This window comes from Chenopodium album, chromosome 26 (assembly GCF_948465745.1).
Source record: "Chenopodium album chromosome 26, dcCheAlbu1.1, whole genome shotgun sequence".
NCBI classification, from domain to species: domain Eukaryota; kingdom Viridiplantae; phylum Streptophyta; class Magnoliopsida; order Caryophyllales; family Amaranthaceae; genus Chenopodium; species Chenopodium album.
In genome coordinates, this window is record NC_137859.1 from 19,112,860 (window position 1) to 19,132,500 (window position 19,641).

The 19,641-nt window shown below is 39.6% G+C and overlaps 1 non-coding gene and 1 pseudogene across 1 annotated transcript; one reads left to right on the forward strand and one right to left on the reverse strand.

Moving 5' to 3' along the window:
* Positions 1-1,812: 1,812 nt before the first annotated feature.
* LOC145616920 (uncharacterized) overlaps positions 1,813-19,641 on the reverse strand; it is a 192,428-nt pseudogene continuing 174,599 nt past the window's right edge.
* Positions 8,091-8,197, forward strand: LOC145618751 (small nucleolar RNA R71). Its single transcript, XR_014108006.1, has one exon. It is a non-coding gene; the product is annotated as a small nucleolar RNA R71 (small nucleolar RNA).

The following is a 19,641-nucleotide window of genomic DNA, read 5'->3' on the forward strand; positions in this document are numbered from 1 at the left end:
TGTGGTTGAGTTGGCAGCTATCGATCCCATCTACATGGTCATGTTATTCAGTTGATCTTTGATGTTTCTCATATGCGGGTAGCATTCGTAGTATTTTGGGTTTCAAAAACTTATGTTAATCATCTATGTGTTCTTGGACTTTTGTTTTATTAGATTTTCAAAAATATGTTAACTACTTCTAGACTTGTTACAAACTGTAGGGTTGCACCACTTTCCATCTCCTTAGTCTTACTTTTGGTCATTTAATATAAACTCTTGATGTAAAGAGTATTGATCTGATATGTTGTGGTGCAGTATTTTGGGGTAATTTGCTTTAACTTGGTTTACTACTTAAAATATTTAAAATTATAAAATGTCAATTTACCCCATCAAATTTGGCCCGTAAAATTGGCCCATATATGCCCCCCCATTAAATATGCCCTATTATTGGCCCATATGCAAAATATTTAAGATAATGGGGCATATATAATGGGCCCTATTAGGGCCATTACATTTATGGCCATTTTAATGAAAACTTATAAATTAGCCCATTATGATTATGTCATCCTATTAGGGCCATTACATTTGGGCCTTTTTGTAAAATGATTTTAAATAAAAAAATTATAACGGTTGGGCCCATTATGAATATGGCTAATTGGAAACCTATTAGGGCTATTACATTTGGCCCATTTTGTAAAATGAGTAAAATGCGAGCAATTAATAAGAACTGTGCAATTATATATTTTAATTTCAGTCTTCATTAGTAATAAACACAACCATTATGAAGTTATAGTTTTTTTAAAGACAAGCAGTTAGAAAAGTATAGTATTGCATCATTTAAGATAAAAACAGAATTGCAAAGCAAAAATACATAGATTGCTCTTTCTAACAATATTTAAATTACATAAATTTTAAAATACACAGAAAGTAATGTCGGCTAATTTGCGAGAGCATCTAAGTCTTGAAATCATACCAATGCTTTTCATATTGGCACATTTATCCCAAGTTATTTGTAGGAGATTCTCATTGGCTTCAACACGAAACTTGGGTGCTATTTAGGTGTCTAATTGTCAATATTTATATGGAATTTTTTATTGACAAATTACCTAAATAGCTATTAACGAATTCTAATACAATTACGTCACCCACGTAGTGAATTCAACTGAAGATAACGTAGTTGTATTGAAGATTATTATTAGGGAATACATTACCATTAACTTTGGAATTGATTCCCTTATTTACCATTAACTTTGGTGTTGACTTTTGGTAGTTTGTTATATGGAATGGTATTTTGAGGTAAGCTGGAATTTTTTTTTGGTTGATGAAAGGAAGTTGAAAGCTAATCTGATTTTGTATTATTTTTCGAAGCATTTTGTGACTTAGGTGAATGGATGGATATACATAAGATTTATACTTTGGTAGAGAATGGCTGGAATTGACTTCTTATGAGGCTTTATATTCCTTCCTATGTACCCCCCTTTCTCCAATTTCTGTTTGCGTGAGTCACTTTAAAAATACCACTAAGTACTCCCATTTTGATTATAAACAATTTTCTTAAATTATATTAGTAGTATAAAAAGCTTTTCGAATTAAGTACTCCCATTTTGATTGAAGTTATATATATATATATATATAATCATTTTTTTTATTATCAATTTTTTAATTAGAGGGGTATATATATAATTAAGTTTTTTTTTTATTAGAGGTGTATTTAATCAAGTTTTTTTTTTTTTTTTTTTTTTTTTTTTTTTTTTTTTTTTTTTTTTTTTTTTATAATACAAACCTTAAATTGTTCATAAGATTGAATCAACAAAATTATAAACCTTAATCGTCTTAAAGCAGTGGCCCATTAAAGACTTGGCATAGGACCGGCCTAAATTGGTTTTTGTGCTGGGTTGAAGAAGATGATTCGGGAGGAATAGCCCCCCAACGCACATAGTCACCATACATGGGGTATAAACCCCGCCCAAGGTTCCTCTTAACAACCCAAACCCTAGCATCTAGGGCTCCTACCCTAGTGTCCATGTTCCTAACCATACCCTCCATCCTCCCTTGCCCACTCTCTATCCTATCCAATTTTCTCCTAAAAGCCGAAAAGTTATATGGGGCGTTAGGGACGATGTTGCAGTTGGTTGAGGAAGTGGGAATGTCATAAGTGAAGGGTTGGGGTGGTGGTTGTTGAAATTGGGGTGGTGGTGAGGGAAGTGCTTGGTGATGCGCTTGGGCCTCACCTTGGTCTCCTAGGTCAAAAGTGTAAGAAGGGAGACCCTTCTCAAACTTGGTCAAAGCCGGGTTAGGTAAGGTAAAAGCATTGTCTCTTCTACCCGACTCCCTATGAATCACCCGCCAAGTCTCACCCCCTATCACATTAATCCAGTTAAGGCCTCATATGTAAGGTAAGTCCATTAGGGTCGATCCGGCTACATTACCGTCATTGTTAGGGGCAAAACTAAGGTGTTTGATCGCTATGTCGGGCATTTGCTGCCTTGATCCTTCACCCCTTTCGGTTCTAGACCTCTTGAAAGCCATCTTCTTGTAAAATAGTAGGAAATTAAAGGTTTGTCTCTCTTAGGGTTTGAGAAAATTTGAGAGAAGGTAGTGAAAAATTAGTGTACATTGTAGAGGAAGATGAGTGGAGTTGGAATATGTAAGAATTTTTGAGTTTTGATGGAAGAATTGGAGGAGATCTTGAATTGAAGTGTAGGTTGAAGGTTTGAAAATGGAGGTTTTACAGAGAGAAAGTGAAATGAAGAACATGAAAGAAGGAGAAAGTGAGGAAATTAAAGAAAGAGGAGAAAAGAAAATAAAGGGTAGGTCGGCTTGAAGGCGCACCCGATCGGGCGAAATTTCTTTAACCTGGAACTTAAGTTGCGCGCCCGATCGGGCGAGCTCCGCCCGATCGGGCGCGAACACGGAGAAAAAATTCTCCAAATTGCTCGCCCGACATATCTTTTCCTTCACTCAATTTTCCACAAAATGCGCCCGATCGGGCAAGCTTCGACCGAACGGGCGAAAATAGCTCTGAAATCAGCTTTGCTTGCGCGCCCGATCGGGCGAATTTATGGCTGAAATCTAAGGTTGCTTGCGCGCCCGATCGGGCGAGTCTCGCCCGATCGGGCCAGAGCCCAACTCGGCTGCACCATTTTTCTCCGATTTCTTTTCTTCTTTAAATTTTTCTAAGTCTTTTTACCTGTCAAATTCATACTTGTACAACAACACTGATAAATGGTGAAATATCACTCTCCTCGCCTCTCTAAAATAAAAATAAATATTAAAAATAAGGAAAAGGGAAACTAGCCTAGAAAGCAAGAAATACGGGTTGCCACCCGCAAAGCACTAGTTTATCTAGGTCCCGCACGACCTTCTTACCACCTTGAAGCTCATGTTGGAAGTGGAGTTAGGAGGGTCTCCTCCACATCTCTAATGGTAGCACCTTCATGATACACTTTCAACCTTTGGCCATTGACTTTGAACTCTTCACCTTTGTCATTCACCAACTCCACCGAACCAAACTTGTTCACCTTTGTGACAGGAAAGGGACCGGAACACCTAGACTTCAACTTTCCTGGGAAAATCTTCAATCTAGAGTTAAAGAGAAGAACCTTATCACCCGGTGCAAACTCTCTTGGTAGGATCCTCTTGTCATGCCACTTCATGGACTTCTCTGTAGATCCGTGCACTATCATATGCCGACAATCTAAACTCATCCAACTCATTGAGTTGTAGAAGTCGCTTCTTACCCGCGGCCTTAGAATCCATATTAAGCTCTTTGATCGCCGAAAAAGCTTTGTACTCCAACTCTACGGGAAGATGACATGCCTTACCATAAACTAATTTATAAGGTGAAGTACCAATCGATGTCTTAAATGTTGTTCGATTGCCCAAAGTGTGTCATCAAGCTTCATACTCCAATCCTTCCTTGACTTGGCTACTACCTTCTCTAAGATCGCCTTGATTTCCCTATTAGAGACCTCAACTTGACCACTAGTTTGAGGGTGGTAACTAAGCCCGGTTCTATGATACACACCATACTTCTTAAGGAGGTTGTCCAATTTTCTTTCATTGAAGTGGGTACCCCCATCACTAATAATAGCCCGTGGAACACCAAACCTTGAAAATATGACCTTCTTAAAGAGCTTGATGACTACCTTGGAATCGTTTGTTGGTGAAGCTATGGCTTCTACCCACTTGGACACATAATCTACGGCTACAAGTATGTAGCAATTACCATTGGAGGATGGGAACGGCCCCATATAATCAATACCCCAAACATGAAAAATTTCTACTTCAAGAATCCCAGTTTGGGGCATCTCATGCCTTCGCAAAATGTTGCCAGTCCTTTGGCAAGAGTCACAAGCCTGCACAATAGTGTTAGCATCTTTAAACATAGTAGGCTAAAAGAAGTCTGACTCATTAATCTTAGCCACCGTTTTAGTGGGGCCATGATGTCCACCACAGGGTGAAATATGACAACTGGTAAGGGCGCCGTGAACCTCCCATTCGGGAACACACCTGCGAAATAATCCATCTACACACTCACGAAACAAAAAAGGATCATCCCAAAAATAATGTTTAACATCAGAAAGGAATTTCTTTTTCTGTTGGTAGGACAAGTCAGGAGGTAGAGTACCACCCACTAAATAATTAGCAAAATTTGCATACCAAGGGTGATGCTCTACAATTGCATATAGGTTGTCATCAGGAAAAGAATCATCTATAGGAAGAGAATCCTTACCCTCATCATACCTGATTCGTGACAAGTGGTATGCCACTACGTTCTCTGCTCCCTTTTTATCCTTTATTTTAATATTGAAATCTTGAAGTAAGAGAACCCACTGGAGTAGCCTTGGCTTGGATTCTACCTTAGCTATTAAGTGTTTCAAAGCTGCATGGTCAGTAAAAACAATGACTTTAGAACCAAAGAGATATGATCTAAATTTTTCTAAAGCGTATATAACAGCAAGAAACTCCTTTTCCGTGGTGGCATAGATAACTTGGGACTCATCCAAAGTTTTATTTGCATAATAAATAGCATGCAAAAGTTTGTCTTTCCTTTGTCCAAGCACGGCTCCTAGAGCAAAGTCACTTGCATCACACATGATTTCGAATGGAAGATTCCAATCGGGTGCACATATGATGGGTGCCGATATCAAAGCCTGCTTAATTCTGTTAAAAGCCTCAAGACACTCGTCAGTAAAAATAAAAGGGGCATCCTTGAGTAAAAGCTGAGTCAGTGGTTTAGCAATTTTAGAGAAATCTTTAATAAAACGGCGATAAACCCCGCATGACCCAAGAAACTCCTAACTCCCTTAACATTAACTGGGGGAGGCAACTGCTGAATCACTGAAATCTTAGCCTTATCTACCTGTATACCCTTATCAGATACAATGTAACCAAAAACTACTCCCTCTGTCACCATAAAGTGACATTTCTCCCAATTTACAACCAAGTTGCATTCTTCACATCTTTTCAAAATTTAGCAAAGTTAATTAAGCATGCATCAAATGAAGAACCATAAACACTAAAATCATCCATAAAGACTTCCAGGATAGACTCTATGAAATCAGAAAATATGCTCATTATGCAATGTTAAAAAGTAGCAAGTGCATTACATAAACCAAACGGCATTCTACGATATGCAAAAGTGCCATAGGGGCATGTAAATGTAGTCTTTTCTTGATCGTCAGGGTGGATTGGGATTTGGAAAAATTCCGAATACCCATCCAAATAGCAAAAGAATTTATGATTAGCTAACCTCTCAAGCATTTGATCAATAAAAGGGAGAGGGAAGTGGTCCTTTTTAGTGGCGATATTTAATCGACGATAATCAATGCACATACGCCACCCTGTAACAGTTCTAGTGGGAATTTATTCATTTTTATCATTTTTAACAACAGTCATCCCACCCTTCTTAGGAACTACCTGTACTGGACTTACCCATTTAGAGTCAGATATAGGTTATATAATACCTGGTTCAAGTAATTTCATAACCTCTTTCTTAACTACCTCTTGCATGTTAGGATTCAACCTCCTCTAGGGTTGAATACAGGGTTTGTAGTTGTCCTCTAAGTGTATCCTGTGCATACAAAAATCAGGGCTTATACCCTTGAGATCATCAATACAGTACCCTATTGCCCTTTTGTGGGTCCTAAGAACCTCTAGTAGTTGGGAAGTTTGTGGGTTATCAAGTGCAGTACTAATGATCACAGGGTACATTTCCTGCTCATCAAGAAAAACATATTTTAGATGAGAAGGGAGAGGTTTAAGTTCAGGTCTCTTCACCTCTACAGGTTTTGATTCCTGAACCAAATTTACTACCTTCACACAATCATTAGCGTCGAATTCTTTGGGGGCAAGAGCTCTTTCTATGTCATCCACTTCCTTGCTCCATATGCTCATGTCACCTGCAGACAAATTTCCACAAAGAGTTTCCTCCAAGGGGTCCCTTGCAAGAACCTGTGGTAAGCTTTCCTCACAAATATCATCCATTATATCAAGCACATCAATTGAATAACAATTTTCTTCAAGCATAGGACCTTTTCACATCAACTATGGCTCCTGCAGTATGGAGAAAAGGCCTACCTAATATAATGGGTATTTGAGTGTCCTCAGCCATGTCTAAAACAACAAAATCAACAGGGATAAAAAATATACCAACTCTAACAGGTACGTCCTCTAAAATATCTAAGGGGTATTTAACAGAACGATCTGTCATTTGCAAAGTTATATTAGTAACTTTTAAATCACCCATATTTAATTTAGAATGTACAGACGATGGCATGACACTAACAGAAGCACCTAGATCACATAATTCTTTATCAATGAAGACATTTCCAATATGACAAGAGATAGAAAAACTACCAAGATCCTTTAATTTAGAAGGGGATTTATTCTGTAATAGTGCACTACTATCCTCAGTGAATGCTACAGTTTCTACTTCATTAAAGGCCCTTTTCCTAGTCAAAATATCTTTCATGAATTTAGCATATGCAAGAACCTAAGTAATAAGTTCCGTGAAAGGAACTGTTACCTGCAAATTTTTCACTACCTCCAAAAACTTACCAAACTGCTTATCCAACTATCTTCAAGTGACGGTTGGGGAATGGTAGCTTGATAACTGGTGGTGCTTCCATACTCTTCTCCTGGGGTGCATCCTTCCCTGAGGTTGTACCCTGCAATAAATTATCAGAATTATTAGTGTTACCCTGGACCCCTGCAGGAAAATTTGGTACAATGGAATCAGGATTAGCAATATCAATTAAATCATGTTCATCCTCTTTGGGCATTGGGGGCCCATCGTAGTGTGAACCACTCTTTAGGGTAATTGCATTCGCATGTTCCGTAGGTGGAATTCCCTACGCAGGTAGGGCTCCCTGCTAGCGAACTTGTAGGGTAGAGGACAATTGGGCAATTTGGGTGTCCATGACTTTATTATGGGCTATAATAGAGTCAATTTGTTGGTCTCTACTCTCCATATGCTTTTGCATACTGGTCAGCATTGCTCTAATTTCTGACAAAGCAGGGTAAGAAGATGTAGTAGGGGTTTGTGCTGGGGCTTTCTGGTTAGCATGAGGGTGAAAATATTTCTTCTGTGGAGGGGGTGCTTGTTGTGGTGGTGGAGGATTTTTAACATTAGTGCTACGGTAGGATAAATATGGGTGCTTATGGTAGCCAGGATTGTAGGTGTTGGAGTATGGGTTATTTTGCTTATATGTTTGGAAAGGATTAACTTGCTCCATTGAACTCCTGCAATCTTGCTCATAATGTCCTACACTTCCACAATTTTCACAGAAAGCATCGTTAGCATTGTTAGTAACAGCATAAACATTAGCAACAGAATTAGGAATGGAGTACTAAGGTTATCTAATTTCCGGCAAATATATGTGAGCTGAGCTTGCATTAGGGTTACTGAATCAACATGGTGCTTGCCCTTATTTTCGTAGCCTCTAGTATTCCCATATTGGGAATTATGTATCACCATATCTTCGATAACCTGACCTGCATCATCAACATTAAGATTCATAAATCTACCGCTAGCTGCGGAGTCTAAAATTGTCCTAGATGCATTCCCTAATCCTTTGTAAAAGGCTTGAATTAAATACCACTTTGCCAAGTTATGGTGGGGACACTCCCTCTGCAGATCCTTGAACCTCTCCCAAGCCTCATATAATGCTTCATCTAGCTCTTGGGCAAAGTTCTGAATGGCACTTCTTAGCAAAGCTGTTTTCTCTGCAGGGTAATATTTGTTATAGAAATTCAAAGCAAGAGTCTCCCAGTTAGTAATACCAAGTGCAGTTCTATTCAAACCATTAAACCACAATTTAGCTTTTCCACATAAAGAAAAGGGAAAAAGAATCTCCCTGATTTGGTCCTGCGTTACCCCTGTCTACCTAATAGTGTTGCAATATTGACAGAAATCTGCAATGTGAAGATTAGGATCTTCACCCTTAGCTCCACTGAATTGGTTTCTTTCTATCATCGTTATGAACTGGGGCTTGATCTCGAACTAGACTCCCTCGAGATCTGGTGTAGGAGAAAGATGTGGAATATCCGTCAAAGATGGTTGCAGATAATCGCTGAGCTTCTTTAGTGCAGTCATCTCTAATTCTTAATTAGAATGTTCCTGCGAATCACTTGAACTAGATGGTGAATTTCTAGGAATATTGTTACTCCCAGAACCTGCCAGGATTTGCCTATGAAAATTCTTCTGTATATGAAAAGAGCGCTAGGTCTCAGGATCGAAAGGAATGTAACCTGATCTGGAACACCTGGGCATAAACATAGAACTAAAAAGACAAATATTAGAACTACCTCAAAAAACCGACGTCCTTTGAGGCAAAAGAAAATAATCTAGACTACAAAAACAATTAGAAATAAAAATAAAACCGTTTCCCCGGCAACGGCGCCAAATTTTGACAGGTTAACGTATCACCTAATCAAAAGTAATTACCTAAGTCCTCTAACTAGAGTAGATAGGGAAGTAGGGTCGAATCCATAGGGAAACAAGTCTTCTTATTCCTAATTAATTAATTATAATCTAAATTATTAAGGTAAGCAATTTGTTGTTTTCATTATGAAATCATACTACGAAGATTAAGTTTAGGCAGAAAGTCGATAATAAGAAGGCCTAATGTCATAGGTCACCAATAACAATTAAATGTGATATTATCAACGCCAACAGAAAGGGTTAGTTTACCACTTTTCACATCAACTATGGCTCCTACAGTATGGAGAAAAAGCCTACCTAATATAATGGGTATTTGACTGTCCTCAGCCATGTCTAAAACAACAAAATCAACAGGGATAAAAAATTTACCAACTCTAACGGGTACGTCCTCTAAAATACCTAAGGGGTATTCAACAGAACGATCTGCCATTTGCAAAGTTATATTAGTAACTTTTAAATCACCCATATTTAATTTAGAACGTACAGACGATGGCATGACACTAACAGAACCACCTAGATCACATAATGCTTTATCAATGAAGACATTTCCAATATGACAAGGGATAGAAAAACTACCAAGATCCTTTAATTTAGGAGGGGATTTATTCTGTAATAGTGCACTACATTCCTCAGTGAATGCTATAGTTTCTACTTCATTAAAGGCCCTTTTCCTAGTCAAAATATCTTTCATGAATTTAGCATATGCAAGAACCTGAGTAATAAGTTCTGTGAAAGGAACTGTAAACTCTGAAGAGCCGCCCAATCGGACGCGCCTTTTTCTTCGTGCTCCCACGTAACAACTCCGCCCGATCGTGCTAAGCCTCGCACGATTGAGCGCGCCTTGCTCGATGCCTTCTTTGCTGCGCACCTCGCCCGATCGGGCAAAAGCTTGCTCGATCGGGCGCGGCTCTACTCCGAGGCTGGGAACTTCGATTGGGCTCGACTCCTCGGCCCAATCCGGATCTCGTCTTCGGGTCTTGAATACTCGGTCCAAATACCTCGATATTCCAAATAACGAGCCCTAATCACCGGCTCGATGGCTCTAGCCGGCCTTGGGCTTCAACAATGGTCGTGCTCTCTCTCATTCTCGTAGTTGCTCCATTAAAACCCGGGAAATAGCTCCAAAGATGCAATTTTCTACAAGACTATAACAAAAACTACGAAAACACTAGAAAACACCAATTAGTAACAAAAGTGCTTGAAAAAGCCAAAAACACTACTAATTATGACCAAGGTACGGGGGTAAATCTCTATATAAAATGGACGTATCAGATACCATTGACTGAGGCACCCCATACCGAGTGATTATACTTTTCCAAATGAAGGCTAACACATCCGTCCATTTAATGCCCCGGACAGCCTCGGCTTCAACCCATTTAGTGAAGTAGTCTACAACCACTAGTACATACCGTCTCTGGCCAGTCGCTGGAGTATATGGCCCTAGAATGTCCATGCCCCATTTTGCAAAAGGGAACGGACTGCTTATGGCCGAGAGACTATTTGCTGGACGATGAATAAGGGTTGCAAACCTCTGGCACTTGTCACACTTTTTCACCATTTGCATGGCGTCTGTCTTCAGGCTCGGACAGTAATATCCCAGATGTGTCGCCTTTTCAGCCAAGGCTCGTCCTCCAATATGGGAGCCACAATGTCCCTGATGAAGGTCGTCCAACACCTCATGCCCTCCTTCAAGAGTTATGCACTTAAGATAGGGCTTCACAAAAGCTTTTTTGAATAGTTCCCTATCCTTCATCTCAAACCAGGACGCCCTCCTCTTCATTAGCCAACTCTCTTTGGGATCGTCCGGAAGAATTCCATCCTTCAAATAGGAAATAATTCCGTCCATCCAGGTTGAACTTCTATCTATTATCTGAACGGGCTCGGCATCAATACTCCTTTTCTCTTTTACGTCTCAAAATACTGATCTTGGAGTGTCACATGATGCCGAGGAAGCCAATTTGGAAATCGCGTCCGCTTGATGATTTTCTGAACGAGGAACTTGTCTGAGAGAGAAATGTTCTAGGCACTCGGCCTCATCCTTCACTATCTTCATGTACTTCATCATGGCCGGCTCCCTAGCTTCGAAGCCACCATTGACTTTGTGGACTATTAGCCGGGAGTCCGAGCATACTTCAACTTTGGTTGCCTCGGCCGCTTTACACATCCTTAGGCCGGCCAACAATGCTTCGTACTCAGCTTCATTGTTTGACGCTTGAAACTGAAATCTCAATGCATACTCAAACTTATCTCCTTCAGGAGACTGACATATAATACCAGCACCGCACCCGGTCGCTGTTGCACTACCATCCACAAACACTTTCCAAACCTGGTCCCTGGCGGGCTGAAGATCGGGCCGTGTTATTTCAGCCAAAAAATCCGCAAAAGCTTGCCCCTTGATAGCCTTTCTTGGCTCGAACGTAATGTCAAAGCCTTCGAGCTCCAAAGCCCATTTGAGCATGCGGCCACTTGCTTCTAAAGTTGAAAACGGCTTCTTCAAGGGTTGGTCTGTATAGACCACAATTGAATGTGCCAGAAAATACGGCCGCAGCTTCTTTTGATGCCATGTACAAGGCCAGACCAAATTTTTCAATTGGGGGGTACTTAAGCTCAGCATTATGAAGTACATGACAGATAAAATAGACTGGGACCTGGTGGCCGTCCCTCTCAGTAATTAGGACGGCACTTAGAGAATGTTCAGAGATGGCAAGATAGATAAATAACTTCTCATTCCTGAGCGGACTGACGAGGCGAGGCAATGTATGCAAGTGACTTTTCAGTTGTACGAATGATTCCTCAGCCTCCTCTGTCCACTCGAACATAGCTTTCTTTTTAATGGTTTGGAAAAAATAACGGCACTTATCCCCTGACCTTGACAAAAATCTTCCAGGACTTCTAAACAGCCGTTCAGTCATTGCAACTCCTTAATTGTTCTTGGTGACTTCATGTCAAGGACGGCTTGAATTTTTTCAGGGTTGGCCTCAATTCCACGTTGATCAATCAAAAATCCGAGAAATTTACCGGACTCAACACCAAAGACACACTTCTTTGGATTCAACATCATCTTATGCCGCCTGAGTTCGGTGAACGTTTCTCGTAGATCCTTCAAATGGTCGGCCGACTCTTTTGACTTAACAATCATGTCATCAAATTACGCCTCCATTAACCGGCCGAGCTGATCTCTAAAGACCGTGTTAACAAGCCTCTGAAAGGTAGCTGGGGCGTTCTTGAGGCCGAATGGCATAACTTTGTAACAATACAACCCCTATTCGGTCACAAACGCTGTTTTTTCTTGGTCTTCTTCCCACAAAAGAATTTGATGAAAACCGGAGTATGCGTCTATAAAGCTCATTAGGGCGTGCCCGGCCGTGGAATCAACCAGATGGTCAATCTTAGGCAAGGGGAAGCTATCCTTAAGGCACGCCTTGTTCAGATCTGTGTAGTCCACGCACATTCTCCAAGTTCCATTCGGCTACTTCACAACAACTACATTAGCCACCCAATCTGTGTAGAAGCATTGCCGAATGAAACCGACATCCAGCAGATTTTTCACCTCAGCCGCGTCCGCCTGATTCCTCTCTTCTCCATGATTCCTCTTCTTCTGGCGGACAGGCTTCATCAAAGGATTCACGACCAGCTTGTGTACGGTCAGGTCAGGACTTATCCCTGGCATTTCACCAACTTCAAATGCAAACACGTCTTTGAATTCCCTTAACAGCTGAGAGCGTTCCCAAGGCTATAGTGCCGACACTAACCGTCCGTTCTGGGTGGTTGGGATCAAGCGCTATATCCTAGTGGCTGCCGGCCGGCTGAGGCCTCAACTCATCTGGCCGGCCGACAGTCATTAATTGCTAGGCGTCTTCTGCCTTGCCACCTTACGCTTCTGGCCGACCTGGTATGTTTGGAGTGAGGTTCCTTCCTCTTTTGGCTCGGACACTCTTGGGCCGCGTGCTGTGGGCATCACAACCAACTGATTACATTCCTTAGCCCTTTTCTGACTTCCTTTAATTGTTCCTATCTTACCGTCCCACCTTTCAAACTTCAACAATATAAGGTGCGGCACAATGACCGCCTTGGCTGCATTCAGAGTAGGGCGGCCAAGAATGACATTGTACCCTGTCAATTCTTTAACAACTAGAAAGCAGACGACCATATCTCTCCCTTCTCCCTTCTGCCCGAAGGGGACGAGAAGATCTATCCGTCCGACTGGATGAATGACATTCCCCCCAAATCCTACCAATGGTTGGGTGACCGGCTAAAGTCGTATCACCTAATCAAAAGTAATTACCTAAGTCCTCTAACTAGAGTAGATAGGGAAGTAGGGTCGAATCCACAGGGAAACAAGTCTTCCTATTCCTAATTAATTAGTTATAATCTAAATTATTAAGGTAACCAATTTGTTGTTTTCAATATGAAATTATACTACGAAGATTAAGTTTAGGGAAAAGGTGGATAATAAGAAGGCCTAGGGTCATAGGTTCACCAATAATTAATACTCTGGGATAAAGCATAACAATCAATTAATCAACATTGCACAAATAGCATGATTAACAGGCTCTCGCAATTTATTAATCAACATAGATCTAACAGATTCTCGCAATTTACCAAAACTAAGTTCCTATAGAAAATAGCCTTTAATATTAAATTAATTAACATCTGCTCGATTCATCAATTCAATATTGCTAAACATTCACAATCAAATTACATCTGCTCGATTCATAATCTAATTGCAAAGAATTATAACAATTCAATAAGAAATTATCATGCAGTATCAACAATCAACAATAATAAATTATCCCTTCATATTAATTATGGATCCCCATAAACCCTAGAATTAAAGTACTCAAACATAATTAAATCTAAAACATGCAAAGTAATAAAGTAAGACATAAGGGATTGAAAGGAAGAAATTAATTAAAGTAGAAATCGTACCAAGACGACGGAATTACAAATTAGTCAAGAACAAGGGAAAGTAGAGAGAAAAGTCTAGAGAGAGAAAATATTAAGTAGAGAGAGAAAGTAAAAGGGAAAGAGTAAGTAAAATAATTATCCAAAAAACATACTTAAACAAAATCTAAAACAACTTCCTAATTAGAAGCTAAGTGCTTCGTCAAACTCGGCTCCCAAGAAACACGCGCCCGATCGGGCGAAGGGCCGCCCGATCGGGCGCGCCTTTTTCTTCGTGCTCCCACGCAGCAACTCTGCCCGATCATGCTAAGCCTCACACGATCGGGCGCGCCTTGCTCGATGCCTTCTTTGCTGCGCACCTCGCCCAATCGGGCCTATGCTTGCTCGATCGAGTGCGGCTCTACTCCGAGGCTTGGAACTTCGATTGGGATCGACTCCTCGGCCTAATCCGGATCTCCTTTTCGGGTCTTGAATACTCGGTCCAAATACCTCGGTATTCAAAATACCGAGCCCTTAACCATCGGCTCGATGGCTCTAGCCGGCCTTGGGCTTCTACGATGGTCTTGCTCTATCTCATTCTCATAGTTGCTCCATTTAAACCCGGGAAATAGCTCCAAAGATGCAATTTCCTACAAGACTTCAACAAAAACTACGAAAACACTAGAAAACACCAATTAGTAACAAAAGTGGCTCGAAAGAGCCGAAAATACTACTAACTATGACCAAGGGACGGGGGTGAATCTCTATATAAAATGGACATATCAAACTCCTCCAAGCGAAACCTTTGCTTGTCCCTAAGCAAAGAGCTCATCAATGAACATATAAAACAACCCTCACCCCAATAATAAAATCAAGCACAAACGATACAAGGCAAATCAAACAAACATGCTTCAACATCAATCAATTTTATTAATCTAATCACCTTTCCTCCCCAACACTTGTCAAATAGAGCAAACCACAAGAGCATATAGAATTCAAGACTAGTGCTCACACACTCAACTCTCATTTATGTGGCAAGTAAAAGATTTACTTGATCGCTCTCCGTCCCAACCCCTTTATGTGAACAATGCCCTCTCAAACTCACAACACTCGTGTGTTTAAAAAGACATACACTCAACCTAGTAGTCGACTCGGAATATGTCAAGTCATAACTTGCATTGATAAACAACACTTTCACATCTACACAACTCTATGCACAAGGTCGGAAGGTCTTTAAAGTTTGTAATGTAAGGCTAGGGTAAAAGGGTAGGATAGATTTGGAAATATGTGAGAGAAAAGCTATGCTAAAAAGGGAGCCAAATCCTAATAAAGCCATGATAAATAATAATAATAATCATACACATCTCCAACAGAACCAACTCCAATAACAATCCACCAAATGTACTCCAAACAATATAATCAATCCCAACACTCACAATTTTACTCATAAAAATATGATAATATGGAACAAGAGTGAATAACACACTTTGAACTGGGAGCACCGTGGGTGTAAATTGATGTTGATGTTGGTGTTGTTTGCGTGGGGAAGCAGGGGAATGAGAGATGAGCTGTGTGGTGGAGGTTAAGGGATGGTGTGGTGATGGTTAAGCTGGCTGCAGGGGAATGGTGCTGATGTGCGTCAAATCTCGGACTTTGAACTCGAACATGACCTTGAAACCCGAAACACCTACAACCAAAACACGAGGGTATAACCACGAGACAAAATAAAAATAAAATAAAATTAAATAAACTTAAAAATAAAATCAAAAGAAAGTTAATCAAATAAAGTAAAACAAATATGAAAATAAAATAAAATAAGAAAATAAAAGAAACTACGAACTTACTAAAAAAATCAAGAACTAAAAACTTAAAATAAAAACAAAGAAAATAAGATAATTTAAATAAATTAAGAAAATAAGCTAAAAACTATTAAACCTACTAAAATACTCGAAATAAAGATAAAAGACGAGAATAAGTAAATAATAGAAGTAAACGACAAAAAGGGTTAAATTATTGGAAAAATAAGCCGAGAAACGACTCGATAAACACCCTAAAAGTGACATGAAAGTCACTTATCAAACTCCCCCAAGCTAAACTTTTGCTCGTCCTTGAGCAAATTAACATGAAACACGGGAGAAGGAGAATGATTTATTCAAGCAAAGCTAGAACACTAAACGAGACAAGAATGTACACTAACTCACTTTCGTAGGAATCACGGTCACTTTTAGCAACTAATGACAAGCCCTTTAAACCCCTAGATCGCCCTAGAGGACGAGTGTGCTCTCGTGAGGGTGTCCTAAGATTTTAACCCACAACTCTAGACAAAAACCAAGGCACGACAATAAAAAGAAAAGAAAGAGAAAGAAAACACAAATTCATATTTGGACAAGAGATAGGAACAAACACCAATGAATGCAAACCTTTCTAAATAGACAAATGTATGCACGTTCCAAGATGTCAATGGTTGATTGAAACATAACATATGCTAAGCATAGAGAACTAATGAGGACTCAATCCACCCTAGCCCCAACCAATCGGGCCGCGTTCTCTCCACTAGCTTCAAATCAACCCTTAAGCTAGCTTCTCATGATTCCATGAAGGAACCGGAAAAAGATAAAGAAATGAAAAACTTTGAGAAGGTAATCCCGACATCTCAACTATGCATACTTTCTCCATAGGTTTGAAGTCTATCTCCCTCCACCGTTCTTTGACCTAACCCCACTAAAGTCTAAGGGTCTTTTATTGGGTTGAAACGTAAAGCTAATGGTTAAGGCGGGGTAAAAATTTGAAAATTTTTGTGATATTTCCTAAGTGAAGCAAAAGAGTGGCCTATTCTCAAAAACAAACTCAAGAAGTCACAAAATATCAAACAAAAATATCAATAAAGCCATCTCCCCCAAGCTTACTCGACACTAACACACAATATATACAAAAAATGAAGGAACGCTCCCCCCCAAGCTTGAACAAAGCATTGTCCCAAATGCTTAAACAAGGGAAGAAAACGAAACCAAACTAAAATATATTTGTGTGTTTTTTTTTTTTTTGGTGTCCTTGCCTTTTTTAAATTATGGACGGCTTTTTCTTGAAACTTCATTTGATTTTCTTAAATTGCATCTTTCTTCTCAAACTTTTTTGCATATTAAACCAATTCTCAAAATGTCTTGTTCATGATCAACACTCTCAAAACTTAAACCTCACATGCCAATGCTTCACTTACTAAAAGGGTTGGTAAACATAGGCCATTAGGTTTGTAACGCGGTTTAAACAAGAGCGGGAAACATTAGGCACAAATTGGTTAATAAGTAGGTTGATGCAAAATAGAAAATCAAATTTGTAACAAAACAAAAAGAAGATAAATAAAAATGAGAATAGGTGCCCTTTTCCTTCCCTAGAGTGGCTCGGTCACGATCTTGGGAGCTAGAGGTCAAAACAAGGATTAAGACATGCATAGTCAAGGGTCCTAAATTGCCGCTCAACAAGGTGATGAAGGCTAGAACAAATGAAGCTCACAAGTGATTATAAGCAAACAAATGCCAACCAAGGGTTTCAAATCCACTATAGAGAGCAACTCCATCTTACCACATTCCCGTGAACTAAGGCTTCATGGACCCCTAAAAGTTCTTAACCCGACTACCTTAGCATATAGTATCCTAAAGTCAACAAATGACACTCTCAAACCGTGCACACATTTACCACTTAGGAAGAAAAACATTCAAGAATGCAATTCCAAAACAAAATGTCCAAAATAAGAACAAACAAAACACATTTTGCCAAAATTACCTTGAAAGTAAACCAAAAATCTTTTTGGAGTTTTCAAAATATAAGAAAAGACAAGGAAATGCATACACAAAGGTGCACGGCATATATGAATCAACATTCTACCCAAGCATGATAGAATACCCTCCCCCAAGCTTGAATGAGACAATATACTCAAACATAAACCCAATAAACCATGGGAGGGGAAAAGAAAGAAATCAACCCAACAAACCAACACATGTCCAACGAGTCACCAACCATTAGAGAAAGAGCTAAGAAAGATATTACCGGATATAGGTGGGTGTAAATACCCGCAAATGAACCAATTTAACCTTTCAAAGCCAATTTTCTTTTGAATTGAATCTCGATTTCCATATGCTAGCAAAAATAGGCATTAAACTTCCTTGATTCTTGATCCAAACCAATGCATAAGTGTATATCAAGTCATGTACCTAGCAAAAGGCACACAAACATTTCCATGAGAGAAAATCCAATCTAAAAATAAAAGAAAATGAAAGCAATAAAAACCTCGGGTTACTTCCCGAGAAAGGCTTGTTTAACGTCCAAGCGAGACCGCTCTAATAAATAATATTGCAACGAACGCAAGAGCTTATCAAATGCACTACTGCACATTTCATATGATAACAAGTAGGAAAATGAAGGAAGGAGAACGTGCAACAAGATTAGTGCACGTAAGTGAGGAGGAAGATGCCAAAATAAAGAAGAAAAATCAAAAGAAAAATCAAGAAAAATAAGAAGAGGAAGAAGAGGAAAAATAAGGCAAACTCTCCTCAAAATATTTTTGGGTGGCATAATCACCCATTTCCTCAATAATAGGAGGATGAGAAGGAAGTGTCTCATAAAAAAAAAGAGGGTCCTCAATAGGCTTTAAGACAAAAGAAGGGAGGAACATGGGATAGTAGGGGATGCGGTCAAATTTCCTTGAGAAAGGGACATGAGGAAGGGGAGGAGAAACAATGGTCTCACAAAGCCTCACATCACCAATGAGGGCATGAAAATCAATCATAGAATCCTCAAAAGAACACTCATGACTCACATCTCCCTCAAACAAAAACTCTCTAAGAGAAACAACCTTATCCTCCTCTCTATCACAACAATGAACAACGACTCCCTCAAGATCTTTAAAGCCTAGAGTCTCTAAACCATGCATGAAATGATATAGGTTTCTCTCAAACTCATCCCTTTCCCATGAAGCATTGCCAATGAACTCTCTCAAAAGGCTATAGTGGTTTGTTACACCTTCAATGAACATACTAGCCATAACCTCAAAAGAATCCAAAGACTCATGGATAGAAGGGTATGCAAGCTAGACTCATCAAGATGGGGAAGCGGGTTGGAATCCTCAAAATCGACATTTTCTTCATTCACAACCCTTCCACTATCACTCAAGGGATTCTCAATCTCTCTTGATTGCTCAAAATCATCATCATCATCCTCATGAACTCCCTCATTCAACATTGAAGATGGCTCACTCACATCCTCACCATGGGAAGCTCTCAAAGGGGGTGAATATGGGGAAGGATGACATTCAAGCTCAAATGGGGAATGAAAAGGATCAAAATCCTCACAAATCCTTTCATCACAAGAAAATCTCACCTCACCTTCACACCCTTGGCCCACATCATCCTCAAAAACACTCTCACACTCCAAATGAGGTGCCTTACATCCATTTAAATCAACCATAGCACTCATCACTTGGGCAAGCCTCACTTCTCTCAATTTTTTTTCTTCTTGAAGCTCTTGGAGTTGTTGGGTGAGATATTGCATTTGAGAAAGAATTTGGGGAGTAATGTTATCGGGTTGAGGTTCATGATCAAAATCAAATTGCATATTATCAAAATTAGCACAAACCTCATCACAATGAGCATAAGAGGGGAAAGGGTCAACTTGCATAGTAGGATCATCACAAGGCACATTAGAAGCATCAAGAGAATTCATGCAAAAATTAGAAGAATCTTGACATTGAGAATAAAAAAAAAGAAACATGACTTTCTCTATCATAAGAATCTCTAGCAAGCCAAGTGAAGAAATTCCAAGCATCATGCATAGACAAA